Source organism: Hordeum vulgare, chromosome 2H (assembly GCF_904849725.1).
Source record: "Hordeum vulgare subsp. vulgare chromosome 2H, MorexV3_pseudomolecules_assembly, whole genome shotgun sequence".
In the NCBI taxonomy this organism is placed as follows: domain Eukaryota; kingdom Viridiplantae; phylum Streptophyta; class Magnoliopsida; order Poales; family Poaceae; genus Hordeum; species Hordeum vulgare.
In genome coordinates, this window is record NC_058519.1 from 142,150,799 (window position 1) to 142,164,497 (window position 13,699).

A 13,699-nucleotide genomic window follows, 5' to 3' on the forward strand; every position below is an offset into this window, starting at 1 on the left:
AGCCCTCAAAATCCAACGTCCCCTCTGGCAGGGCACCGGGAAGGATCTCCAGATGAGATCTCGCGGAAACGGAAGCTTGCGGCGGCGGACAAGTGTTTTTGTGGATTCCCCTATTTTTTCGGTATTTTAGGGAATATATAGGCGAAGGAGCTAGGTCAGGGGGGCGCCAGGGAAGCCACAAGCCTGGTAGCCGCCGCCCCCTGGTGGCGGCTACAGGGCTTGTGGGCCCCCTGTGGCTCTCCTGCCTTGGCCCTCAAGTCCCCTGATCTTCTTCCGTTCTGGAAAAATTTATTTCGGGGATTTTATTCCGTTTGGACTCCGTTCCAAAATCAGATCTGAAAAAAGTCAAAAACAAAGAAAAAACAGGAACTGGCACTGAATTAATAAGTTAGTCCCAAAAAAGATATAAAAGGTACATAAAACATCCAAAGCTGACAAGATAACAGCATGAAACCATCAAAAATTACAGATACGTTTGAGACGTATCAAGCATCCCCAAGCTTAACTCCTGCTCGTCCTCGAGTAGGGAAGTGGTAAAGAATGAATTTTGATGCTTTCATGCTACCTAGCATAGATGTCCTTTGTAACTCCTCTTATGTGACGTGAATGTTCAGATCCATTAGATTCAAAACAACAGTTTGCTATTGACGTGGAAACAATAATACTTCAAGCAAACTAGCAAGGTAATCATGAACTTTCAAAATAATAAGGCCAAAAGAAAGTTATCCCTACAAAAGCATATAGTCTGGCTATGCTCTATCATCCTTGCACAACGAATTTAAATCATGCACAACCCCGGTATTGGCCAAGTAATTGTTTTCACACCTTTACTTTCTCAAACCTTTTCAACTCTCATGCAATACATGAGCGTGAGCCATGGTTTTAGCACTATAAGTGGTGTGGAGTGTGGTGGAGGTTGCAAGACAAACAAGGAGAAGATGGTCACATTAACTAGGCATATCAATGAGCTGTGAAGATGCTGATCAATAGATATCAATGTGAATGAGTAGGGATTGCCATACAAATGATGCACTAGAGCTAAGTGTATGTGATAGCTCTTAAAGAAAACTAGTGGGTGTGCATCCAACTTGCTTGCTCACGAAGACCTAAGGCAAATTTGAGGAAGCCTATCATTGGAATATACGAGCCAAGTTATATAATGAAAATTTCCCACTAGCTATATGGTGGTGACAAAACGAGAGACTCTCAATCATGAAGATCATGGTGCTTAATAAGCACAAGTGTGGAAGGATAGTAGCATTGTCCCTTCTCTCTTTTTCTCTCATTTTTTGGTGGGATCTTTGGCCTCTTTTTTTCTTTTTTTTGGTGGGCATCTTTGGCCTCTTTTATTTCCTCACATGGGACAATGCTCCATCAATGATGATCATCACACTTACAACTCAAAACCTAGAACAATGATGACTCTATATGGAATGCCTTCGGTAGTGTACCGTGACAATGATCTAGCATGGCATAGACATTAATGGAAACATCATGCTAGCTATCTTACGATCATGCAATGGCAACGTAGACGTGGCGGCACATGTCATGGTGGTAGTTGCATGGCAATATATCTCGGAATGACTTTGAAAAAGCCATAGTAGGTAGGTATGGTCACTGTTTTGAGGGAGGCTAATGGTGGGATTTATGCACCGGCGAAAGTTGCACGACACTAAGAAGATAGTGATGGTGGAAGGTGAAAGTGCATCTAAACCATGGACTCAACATTAATCATGAAGAACTCATATAATTGTTGCAAAAGTTTTAGTAGTAATCGAAACAAAGCATTCAACGCATACTCCTAGGGGAAGGGTTGCTAGGTATAAACCATCGCGCGATCCCGACCGCCACACAAAGGATGACAATCAATAGACTAATCATGCTCAGACTTCATCACAGAGCGGTTCACCATACGTGCATGCGACGGGAATCACTAACTTCAACACAAGTATTTCTAGATCCACAACACCTTACTAGCATAACTTCAATATTACCACAACCACAACTCAAAACTAATTGAGATGAATCAAACTTCTCTAACTATTCAATGCACATGAAGGTGCAAGTTTTCATATCCCTTTGGATAACTACCCCTTTTTGAGACTACTTTCGTAGCATAGATCAAATACCAAGCCACGTGCTTCCGTGCTCTAAAAGATATAAGTGAAGCACATAGAGCAAAATCAACTAGCTCAAAAGATATAAGTGAAGCACATCTGAGCTGAACTGTCTACCAAAGGATATAAGTGAAGCTCGACAAAATCATGGTAGGTGCATGTCTATCTCTCTAGGTGTGCAGCAAGGATGATTGTGACACAGCAAAAATAAAAGACTCCTATGATACAAGACGCTCCAAGCAAAACACATAACATGTGGTGAATAAAAATATAGCCCCAAGTAACGTTACCGATGGATTGAAGACGAAAGAGGGGATGCCTTACCGGGGCATCCCCAAGCTTAGGCTTTTACGGCATCCTTGAATCATCTTGGGGTGCCTTTGGCATCCCTAAGCTTGAGCTCTTGCCACTCTTTATCTCTTTGTCCATAAGAACTTCACCCAAAACTTGAAAACTTCACAACACGAAACTTAAACAGAAACTCGTGATAACATTAGTATAATAAAGCGAACCACCACTTCCTTAGGTACTGTAGCAAACTTAAATTCTACTTATGTTGATGTTGGGTTACTGTATTTTCAATCTTCCATGGCTAATACCCCCCGATACTATCCATAGTTTCATCAAAATAAGCAATCAACTCAACAAAAACAGAATCTGTTAACAACAGACCATTATGTAGCAATCTGTATACTTCGTATACTTCTGGTACTTCAAAAATTCTGAAAAATTACGACAGTCTGACGAATTTGCGTAGCAATAAGCAGAAAAAAGAATCAACTCAAAAGCTCTTACAGAAAAAATGAAAATTCTTTTCGTGAGCAGAAAGTTTTTGTCTTCTCCAGCATGACCCAACGATCATCCCAAAGACTAATCATAATGGTTTTGCTTGGCACAAACGCAAAAAAGAAACACAAAAAACACAATCATAACAGAATTCTGAAAGTGTGGAAAACACAAAACAGAAAGAAAAAGGATAGATTCATTGGGTTGCCTCCCAACAAGCGCTATTGTTTAACGCTCTTAGCTAGGCAAAAGGTGATGGAATCACGTATAGTCATCTTTGGTGCTCAAACCATAAGTAGCCCTCATCATAGATTCATAAGGCAATCTTATTTTCTTTCTAGGAAAGTGCTCCATGCCCTTCTTTGGAGTAAATTGAAAGCTAATATTCCCTTCCTTCATATCGATGATAGCACCAATAGTCCTTAGGAAAGGTCTACCAAGAATAATGGGACATGAAGGATTGCAATCTATGTCAAGTACAATGAAATCCATGGGTACATAGTTCTTATTTGCAACAATAAGAACATCATCGATCCTTCCCATGGGTTTCTTGTCAGTAGAATCCGCAAGATGCAAATTAAGAGAACACTCTTCAATCTCATGAAAACCAAGAATGTCACATAAAGACTTTGGAATCGCGGAAACACTAGCACCCAAATCACACAAAGCATTGCACTCATAGTTTTTGATTTTGATTTTGATAGTAGGTTCCCACTCATCATGAAGTTTTCTAGGTATAGAGACTTCTAATTCGAGCTTCTCTTCAAGATATTTCATCATAGCATCTACGATATGCGCGGTAAAGGCTTTGCTTTGGCTATAAGCATGTGGAGAATTTGCAATGGATTGCATCAATGAAATGCATTCAAACAAGGAGCAAATATGATAATTGATTTCCTTGAAATCCAAAGTGGGAGTTTCATTACTACCCAAATTTTTGATTTCTTCTACTCCACTCTCCGCACCTTTATCATTAAGATAGGTGGGCTCCGAATCATTGGGGCGTTTTTGAACCAAAGTGGATTCATATCCAGCCCCTTCATCAATAGGTTTGACACGCGAAAACAAAGATTCAAGAGGAGTCACACCAAGCACTTTAAGATCTTCGTGATTTACATCACTAGAACGCACCCTTTCAAACCATTCATGCCTAGCACGAATTTGGGCGGTTCTTTCTTTGCTCTCATTCATGGAGACACGCATAGCTTTTAAAGTTTCATCCAAGTTGACCTTGGGAGAAGCACATCTAACTTTCAAAGCATCAATATCACAAGACATCCTATCAACGCTCTTAGCCAAATCGTCAATTTTGAGTAGTTTTTCCTCAATGGACACATTGAAAATCTTTTGAGAGTTGATGAACTGTTTGATATTACTCTCTAAATCAGAGGGTAATTTGTTGTGATTTTCATAAGTGTTGTTGTAGGAATTGCCATAATTGTTAGAGGAGTTACTAGGAAAAGGCCTAGGAACATAGTTTCTTCTAAAAGCATTGTTGTTGCCAAAATTATTCCTACCAACAAAATGAACGTCCAAACTAGCGTTGCTACTCTAAATCAAGGAAGATAGTGGCATGTCATTAGGATCTAAAGGAGCCTTTCTACTAGCAACCAAATTCATCAACTCGACCATCTTAGCACTAAGCGAGTTAATTTCTTCTATAGCGTGTACCTTTTTGCTAGAGGTGACCTTTCAGTGTGCCACTGAGAGTAGTTGGTCATGATATTGTCCAAGAGTTTTGTAGCGTCTCCTAACGTGATTTCCATGAACGTTCTGTTGGAATTATGCCCTAGAGGCAATAATAAATATAGTTATTATTATAATTCCTGTATCAAGATAATCGTTTATTATCCATGCTATAATTGTATTGAATGAAGACTCATTTACATGTGTGGATACATAGACAAAACACCGTCCCTAGCAAGCCTCTAGTTGGCTAGCCAGTTGATCAAAGATAGTCAGTGTCTTCTGATTATGAACAAGGTCTTGTTGCTTGATAACTGGATCACGTCATTAGGAGAATCACGTGATGGACTAGACCCAAACTAATAGACGTAGCATGTTGATCGTGTCATTTTGTTGCTACTGTTTTCTGCGTGTCAAGTATTTATTCCTATGACCATGAGATCATATAACTCACTGACACCGGAGGAATGATTTGTGTGTATCAAACGTCGCAACGTAACTGGGCGACTATAAAGATGCTCTACAGGTATCTCCAAAGGTGTTAGTTGAGTTAGTATGGATCAAGGCTGGGATTTGTCACTCCGTGTGACGGAGAGGTATCTCGGGGCCCACTCGGTAATACAACATCACACACAAGCCTTGCAAGCAATGTAACTTAGTGTAAGTTGCGGGATCTTGTATTACGGAACGAGTAAAGAGACTTGCCGGTAAACGAGATTGAAATAGGTATACGGATACTGACGATCGAATCTCGGGCAAGTAACATACCGAAGGACAAAGGGAATGACATACGGGATTATATGAATCCTTGGCACTGAGGTTCAAACGATAAGATCTTCGTAGAATATGTAGGATCCAATATGGGCATCCAGGTCCCGCTATTGGATATTGACCGAGGAGTCTCTCGGGTCATGTCTACATAGTTCTCGAACCCGCAGGGTCTGCACACTTAAGGTTCGACGTTGTTTTATGCGTATTTGAGTTATATGGTTGGTTACCGAATGTTGTTCGAAGTCCCGGATGAGATCACGGACGTCACGAGGGTTTCCGGAGTGGTCCGGAAACGAAGATTGATATATAGGATGACCTCATTTGATTACCGGAAGGTTTTTGGAGTTACCGGGAATGTACCGGGAATGACGAATGGGTTCCGGGAGTTCACCGGGGGGGCAACCCACCCCGGGGAAGCCCATAGGCCATGAGGGTGGCGCACCAGCCCTTAGTGGGCTGGTGGGACAGCCCAAAAGGGCCCTATGCGCCATACAAGAAAATCAAAGAGAAAGAAAAAAAAGGGAGGTGGGAAGGAAGGGAAGGACTCCCACCCACCAAACCAAGTCCAACTCGGTTTGGGGGGGGAGCCTTCCCCCTTTGGACTCGGACGACCCCCTTGGGGCTCCTTGAGCCCCAAGGCAAGGTCCCCTCCCTCCCACCTATATATACGGAGGTATTGGGGCTGATTTGAGACGACTTTTCCACGGCAGCCCGACCACATACCTCCACGGTTTTTCCTCTAGATCGCGTTTCTGCGGAGCTCGGGCGGAACCCTGCTGAGACAAGGTCATCACCAACCTCCGGAGCGCCGTCACGCTGCCGGAGAAATCTTCTACCTCTCCGTCTCTCTTGCTGGATCAAGAAGGCCGAGATCATCGTCGAGTTGTACGTGTGCTGAACGCGGAGGTGCCGTCCGTTCGGTACTAGATCGTGGGACTGATCGCGGGATTGTTCGCGGGGCGGATCGAGGGACGTGAGTACGTTCCACTACATCAACCGCGTTCACTAACGCTTCTGCTGTATGGTCTACAAGGGTACGTAGATCACTCATCCCCTCTCGTAGATGGGCATCACCATGATAGGTCTTCGTGCGAGTAGGAAATTTTTTGTTTCCCATGCGACGTTCCCCAACAGTGGCATCATGAGCTAGGTTCATGCGTAGATGTCTTCTCGAGTAGAACACAAAAGTTTTTGTGGGCGGTGATGTGCGTTTTGCTGCCCTCCTTAGTCTTTTCTTGATTCCGCGGTATTGTTGGATTGAAGCGGCTTGGACCGACATTACTCGTACGCTTACGAGAGACTGGTTTCATCGTTACGAGTAACTCCGTTGCTCAAAGATGACTGGCAAGTGTCGGTTTCTCCAACTTTAGTTGAATCGGATTTGACCGAGGAGGTCCTTGGATGAGGTTAAATAGCAACTCATATATCTCCGTTGTGGTGTTTGCGTAAGTAAGATGCGATCCTACTAGATACCCATGGTCACCACGTAAAACATGCAACAACAAAATTAGAGGACGTCTAACTTGTTTTTGCAGGGTATGCTTGTGATATGATATGGCCAACGATGTGATGTGATATATTGGATGTGTGAGATGATCATGTTGTAATAGAAAATATCGACTTGCACGTCGATGGTACGGCAACCGGCAGGAGCCATAGGGTTGTCTTTATACTAACGTTTGTGCTTGCAGATGCGTTTATTATTTTGCTAGGATGTAGCCTTAGTAGTAATAGCATGAGTAGCACGACAACCCCGATGGCAACACGTTGATGGAGATCATGGTGTGGCGCCGGTGACAAGAAGATCGTGCCGGTGCTTTGGTGATGGAGATAAAGAAGCACGTGATGATGGCCATATCATGTCACTTATGAATTGCATGTGATGTTAATCCTTTTATGCACCTTATTTTGCTTAGAACGACGATAGCATTATGAGGTGATCTCTCACTAAAATTTCAAGACGAAATTGTGTTCTCCCCGACTGTGCACCGTTGCTACAGTTCGTCGTTTCGAGACACCACGTGATGATCGGGTGTGATAGACTCAACGTTCACATACAACGGGTGCAAAACAGTTGCGCACGCAAAACACTCGGGTTAAGCTTGACGAGCCTAGCATGTGCAGACATGGCCTCGGAACACATGAGACCGAAAGGTCAATCATGAATCATATGGATGATATGATTAGCATAGGGATGCTTACCACTGAAACTATACTCAACTCACGTGATGATCGGACTTGAGCTAGTGTAAGTGGATCATGAACCACTCAAATGACTAGAGAGATGTACTTTTTGAGTGGGAGTTTAGCAAATAATTTGATTAAGTTAAACTCTAATTATCTTGAACATAGTCTAAGTCCACTTTGAATATATTTGTGTTGTAGATCATGGCTCACGCGACAGTCATCCTGAATTTTAATACGTTCCTAGAGAAAGCTAAGTTGAAAGATGATGGAAGCAACTTTGTAGACTGGGCTCGTAATCTTAAGCTAATCTTACAAGCTGGGAAGAAGGATTATGTCCTTAATGCTGCGCTAGGAGATGAACCACCCGCTACGGCTGATCAGGATGTTAAGAACGCTTGGTTAGCACGTAAGGAGGACTAAATAGTTCAATGTGCAGTCTTGTATGGCTTAGAACCGGGACTTCAACGTCGCTTTGAGCGTCATGGAGCATTTGATATGTTCCAGGAGTTGAAGTTTATCTTTCAGAAGAACGCCCGGATCGAGAGGTATGAGACCTCCGATAAATTCTATGCTTGCAAGATGGAGGAAAACTCGTCTGTCAGTGAACATGTGCTCAAAATGTCTGGGTACTCAAACCGTCTAGCTGAGCTGGGGATTGAACTCCCGCAAGAAGCTATCACTGACAGAGTCCTTCAATCACTGCCGCCAAGCTATAAAGGCTTTGTGTTGAACTACAACATGCAAGGGATGAACAAGTCTCCCGGCGAGTTGTTTGCGATGCTGAAAGTCGCAGAGTCTGAACTCCGTAAAGAGCATCAAGTGTTGATGGTGAATAAGACCACTAGTTTCAAGAGAAACGGCAAAGGCAAGAAGGGCAATTCAAAGAAGAGCGGCAAGCCTGTTGCCAATCCGACGAAGAAACCCAAAGCTGGACCTAAGCCTGAAACGGAGTGTTACTATTGCAAGGGTATGGGTCACTGGAAGCGCAATTGCCCCAAGTATCTGGCAGATAAGAAGGCGGCCAAAGAAAAATCAGTAATATTTGATATACATGTTATTGATGTGTACTTAACCGGCTCTCATAGTAGTGCCTGGGTATTCGATACCAGTTTTGTTGCTCATATTTGCAACTCGAAACAGGAACTGCGGAATAGACGAAGGCTGGCGAAAGATGAAGTGACGATGCGCGTAGGAAATGGTTCCAAGGTTGATGCAATCGCCGTCGGCACAGTGTCACTTCAGTTACCATCAGGATTAGTGATGAACTTAAATCATTGTTATTTAGTGCCTGCGTTGAGCATGAACATTATATCTGGATCTTGTTTATTGCGAGACGGTTACTCTTTTAAGTCAGAGAATAATGGTTGTTCTATTTCTATGAGTAACATCTTTTATGGTCATGCACCTAATGTGAGAGGATTGTTCATATTGAATCTTGATAGCGATACGCATATACATAACATTGAGACCAAAAGAGTTAGAGTTAACAATGATAGCGCCATATTTTTGTGGCACTGCCGCTTAGGTCATATTGGTGTAAAGCGCATGAAGAAACTCCATGCTGATGGACTTTTGGAGTCACTTGACTTTGATTCACTTGACACGTGCGAACCATGCCTCATGGGCAAGATGACTAAGACTCCGTTCTTCGGAACAATGGAGCGTGCAAGTGACTTGTTGGAAATCATACATACCGATGTGTGTGGTCCGATGAGCGTGGAGGCACGCGGCGGATATCGTTATTTTCTCACCTTCACTGACGATTTGAGTAGATATGGTTATGTCTACTTGATGAAGCACAAGTCTGAAACATTTGAAAAGTTCAAGCAATTTCAGAGTGAAGTGGAAAATCATCGTAACAAGAAGATCAAGTTCCTACGGTCTGATCGTGGGGGTGAATATCTGAGTTTCGAGTTTGGTACTCACTTAAGACAATGTGGAATTGTTTCACAGTTAACACCGCCTGGAACACCACAGCGTAATGGTGTGTCCGAACGTCGTAATCGTACTCTATTGGAGATGGTGCGATCTATGATGTCTCTTACTGATTTGCCGTTGTCATTTTGGGGTTATGCATTAGAAACAGCTGCATTCACTTTAAATAGGGCACCATCAAAATCCGTTGAGACGACACCATACGAACTGTGGTATGGCAAAAGGCCAAAGTTGTTGTTTCTTAAAGTTTGGGGATGTGATGCTTATGTCAAAAAGCTTCAGCCTGAAAAGCTGGAACCCAAGGCGGAAAAGTGCGTCTTCATAGGTTACCCAAAAGAGACAGTTGGGTACACCTTCTATCTCAAATCCGAGGGCAAAGTGTTTGTTGCTAAAAACGGAGCTTTTCTCGAGAAGGAGTTTCTCTCGAGAGAATTGAGTGGGAGGAAGATAGAACTTGACGAGGTTGTCGAACCTCTCATCCCTCTGGATGGTGGCGCAGGGCAAGGGGAAACCTCTGTCGTTGCAACGCCGGCTGAGGAGGAAGTTTATGATGATGATCATGAAACTCAAGTTCAAGTTTCTGTCAAACCACGCAGGTCGACGAGACCACGTGCTGCTCCAGAGTGGTACGGTAATCCCGTCTTATCAATCATGTTGTTAGACAACAATGAACCTGCGAATTATGAAGAAGCAGTGGTGGGCCCAGATTCCAACAAATGGCTAGAAGCCATGAAGTCCGAGATAGGATCCATGTATGAGAACAAAGTGTGGACTTTGGAGGTACTACCTGAGGGCCGCAAGGCTATTCAGAACAAATAGATCTTTAAGAGGAAGACGGACGCTGACGGCAATGTGACCGTTTATAAAGCTCGACTTGTGGCAAAGGGTTTTTCACAAGTTCAAGGAGTTGACTACGATGAAACTTTCTCACCCGTAGCGATGCTTAAGTCCGTCAGAATCATGTTAGCAATAGCTGCATTTTTCGATTATGAGATCTGGCAGATGGATGTCAAAACGGTTTCCTTAAGGAAGAGTTGTATATGATACAACCCGAAGGTTTTGTCGATCCTAAGAATGCTGACAAGGTGTGCAAGCTCCAGCGATCCATTTATGGACTGGTGCAAGCATCTCGGAGTTGGAACAAACGTTTTGATGAGGTGATCAAAGCATTTGGGTTTATACAAGTGGTTGGAGAATCTTGTATTTACAAGAAAGTGAGTGGGAGCTCTGTGGCGTTTCTAATATTATATGTGGATGACATATTGCTGATTGGAAACAACGTGGAGTTTTTGGAGAGCATAAAGGATTACTTGAATAAAAGTTTCTCTATGAAGGACCTAGGAGAAGCTGCTTACATTCTAGGCATTAAGATCTATAGGGATAGATCAAAACGCCTGATAGGACTTTCACAAAGCACATACCTTGATAAAGTTTTGAAAAGGTTCAAAATGGAACAGTCCAAGAAAGGGTTCTTGCCAGTTTTACAAGGTACGAGATTGAGTAAGACTCAGTGCCCAGCAACTGATGAAGATAGAGAGCATATGCGCTCCGTCCCCTATGCTTCAGCCATAGGTTCTATCATGTATGCAATGTTGTGCACTAGACCGGATGTTAGCCTGGCCATAAGTATGGCAGGTAGGTTCCAGAGTAATCCAGGAGTGGATCACTGGACAGCGGTCAAGAATATCCTGAAGTACCTGAAAAGGACTAAGGAGATGTTTCTCGTGTATGGAGGTGACGAAGAGCTCGCCATAAAAAGTTACGTCGATGCAAGCTTTGACACAGATCCGGACGACTCTAAGTCGCAAACCGGATACGTATTTATTCTTAATGGGGGTGTGGTAAGCTGGTGCAGTTCCAAGCAAAGCTTCGTAGCAGATTCTACATGTGAAGCGGAGTACATGGCTGCCTCGGAGGCGGCTAAGGAGGGTGTCTGGATGAAGCAATACATGACAGATCTTGGAGTGGTGCCATGCGCACTGAATCCAATAACCTTGTTCTGTGACAACACGGGTGCCATTGCCTTAGCAAAGGAACCACGGTTTCACAAGAAGACCAGACACATCAAACGACGCTTCAACCTCATCCGCGACTACGTCGAGGAAGAGGACGTGAATATATGCAAAGTGCACACGGATCTGAATGTAGCAGACCCGCTGACTAAACCTCTTCCAAATCATGATCAACACCAGAACTGTATGGGTGTTAGATTTATTACAATGTAATTCACATGATGATGTGAGGGCTAGATTATTGACTCTAGTGCAAGTGGGAGACTGTTGGAATTATGCCCTAGAGGCAATAATAAATATAGTTATTATTATAATTCATGTATCAAGATAATCGTTTATTATCCATGCTATAATTGTATTGAATGAAGACTCATTTACATGTGTGGATACATAGACAAAACACCGTCCCTAACAAGCCTCTAGTTGGCTAGCCAGTTGATCAAAGATAGTCAGTGTCTTCTGATTATGAACAAGGTCTTGTTGCTTGATAACTGGATCACGTCATTAGGAGAATCACGTGATGGACTAGACCCAAACTAATAGACGTAGCATGTTGATCGTGTCATTTTGTTGCTACTGTTTTCTGCGTGTCAAGTATTTATTCCTATGACCATGAGATCATATAACTCACTGACACCGGAGGAATGATTTGTGTGTATCAAACGTCGCAACGTAACTGGGCGACTATAAAGATGCTCTACAGGTATCTCCAAAGGTGTTAGTTGAGTTAGTATGGATCAAGGCTGGGATTTGTCACTCCGTGTGACGGAGAGGTATCTCGGGGCCCACTGGGTAATACAACATCACACACAAGCCTTGCAAGCAATGTAACTTAGTGTAAGTTGCGGGATCTTGTATTACGGAACGAGTAAAGAGACTTGCCGGTAAACGAGATTGAAATAGGTATACGGATACTGACGATCGAATCTCGGGCAAGTAACATACCGAAGGACAAAGGGAATGACATACGGGATTATATGAATCCTTGGCACTGAGGTTCAAACGATAAGATCTTCGTAGAATATGTAGGATCCAATATGGGCATCCAGGTCCCGCTATTGGATATTGACCGAGGAGTCTCTCGGGTCATGTCTACATAGTTCTCGAACCCGCAGGGTCTGCACACTTAAGGTTCGACGTTGTTTTATGCGTATTTGAGTTATATGGTTGGTTACTGAATGTTGTTCGGTGTCTCGGATGAGATCACGAACGTCACGAGGGTTTCCGAAATGGTCCGGAAACGAAGATTGATATATAGGATAACCTCATTTGATTACCGGAAGGTTTTCGGAGTTACCGGGAATGTACCGGGAATGACGAATGGGTTCCGGGAGTTCACCGGGGGGGCAACCCACCCCGGGGAAGCCCATAGGCCATGAGGGTGGCGCACCAGCCCTTAGTGGGCTGGTGGGACAGCCCAAAAGGGCCCTATGCGCCATACAAAAGAAAATCAAAGAGAAAGAAAAAAAAGGGAGGTGGGAAGGAAGGGAAGGACTCCCACCCACAAAACCAAGTCCAACTCGATTTGGGGGGAGCCTTCCCCCCTTGGACTCGACCGACCCCCTTGGGGCTCCTTGAGCCCCAAGGCAAGGTCCCCTCCCTCCCACCTATATATACGGAGGTATTGGGGCTGATTTGAGACGACTTTTCCACGGCAGCCCGACCACATACCTCCACGGTTTTTCCTCTAGATCGCGTTTCTGCGGAGCTCGGGCGGAGCCCTGCTGAGACAAGGTCATCACCAACCTCCGGAGCGCCGTCACGCTGCCGGAGAACTCTTCTACCTCTCCGTCTCTCTTTCTGGATCAAGAAGGCCGAGATCATCGTCGAGCTGTACGTGTGCTGAACGCGGAGGTGCCGTCCGTTCGATACTAGATCGTGGGACTGATCGCGGGATTGTTCGCGGGGCGGATCGAGGGACGTGAGGACGTTCCACTACATCAACCGCGTTCACTAACGCTTCTGCTGTACGGTCTACAAGGGTACGTAGATCACTCATCCCCTCTCGTAGATGGGCATCACCATGATAGGTCTTCGTGCGCGTAGGAAAATTTTTGTTTCCCATGTGACGTTCCCCAACACGTTCCACCTGAGGCGGAGGCCAAGATATTGCGAGAGGCAAAATTCAAGCCAGCACAAAAGATTTGTATAAACATCCACAAACTCAAGCCATGAGCGGGACAATTTCTAATCATTAACTTCATC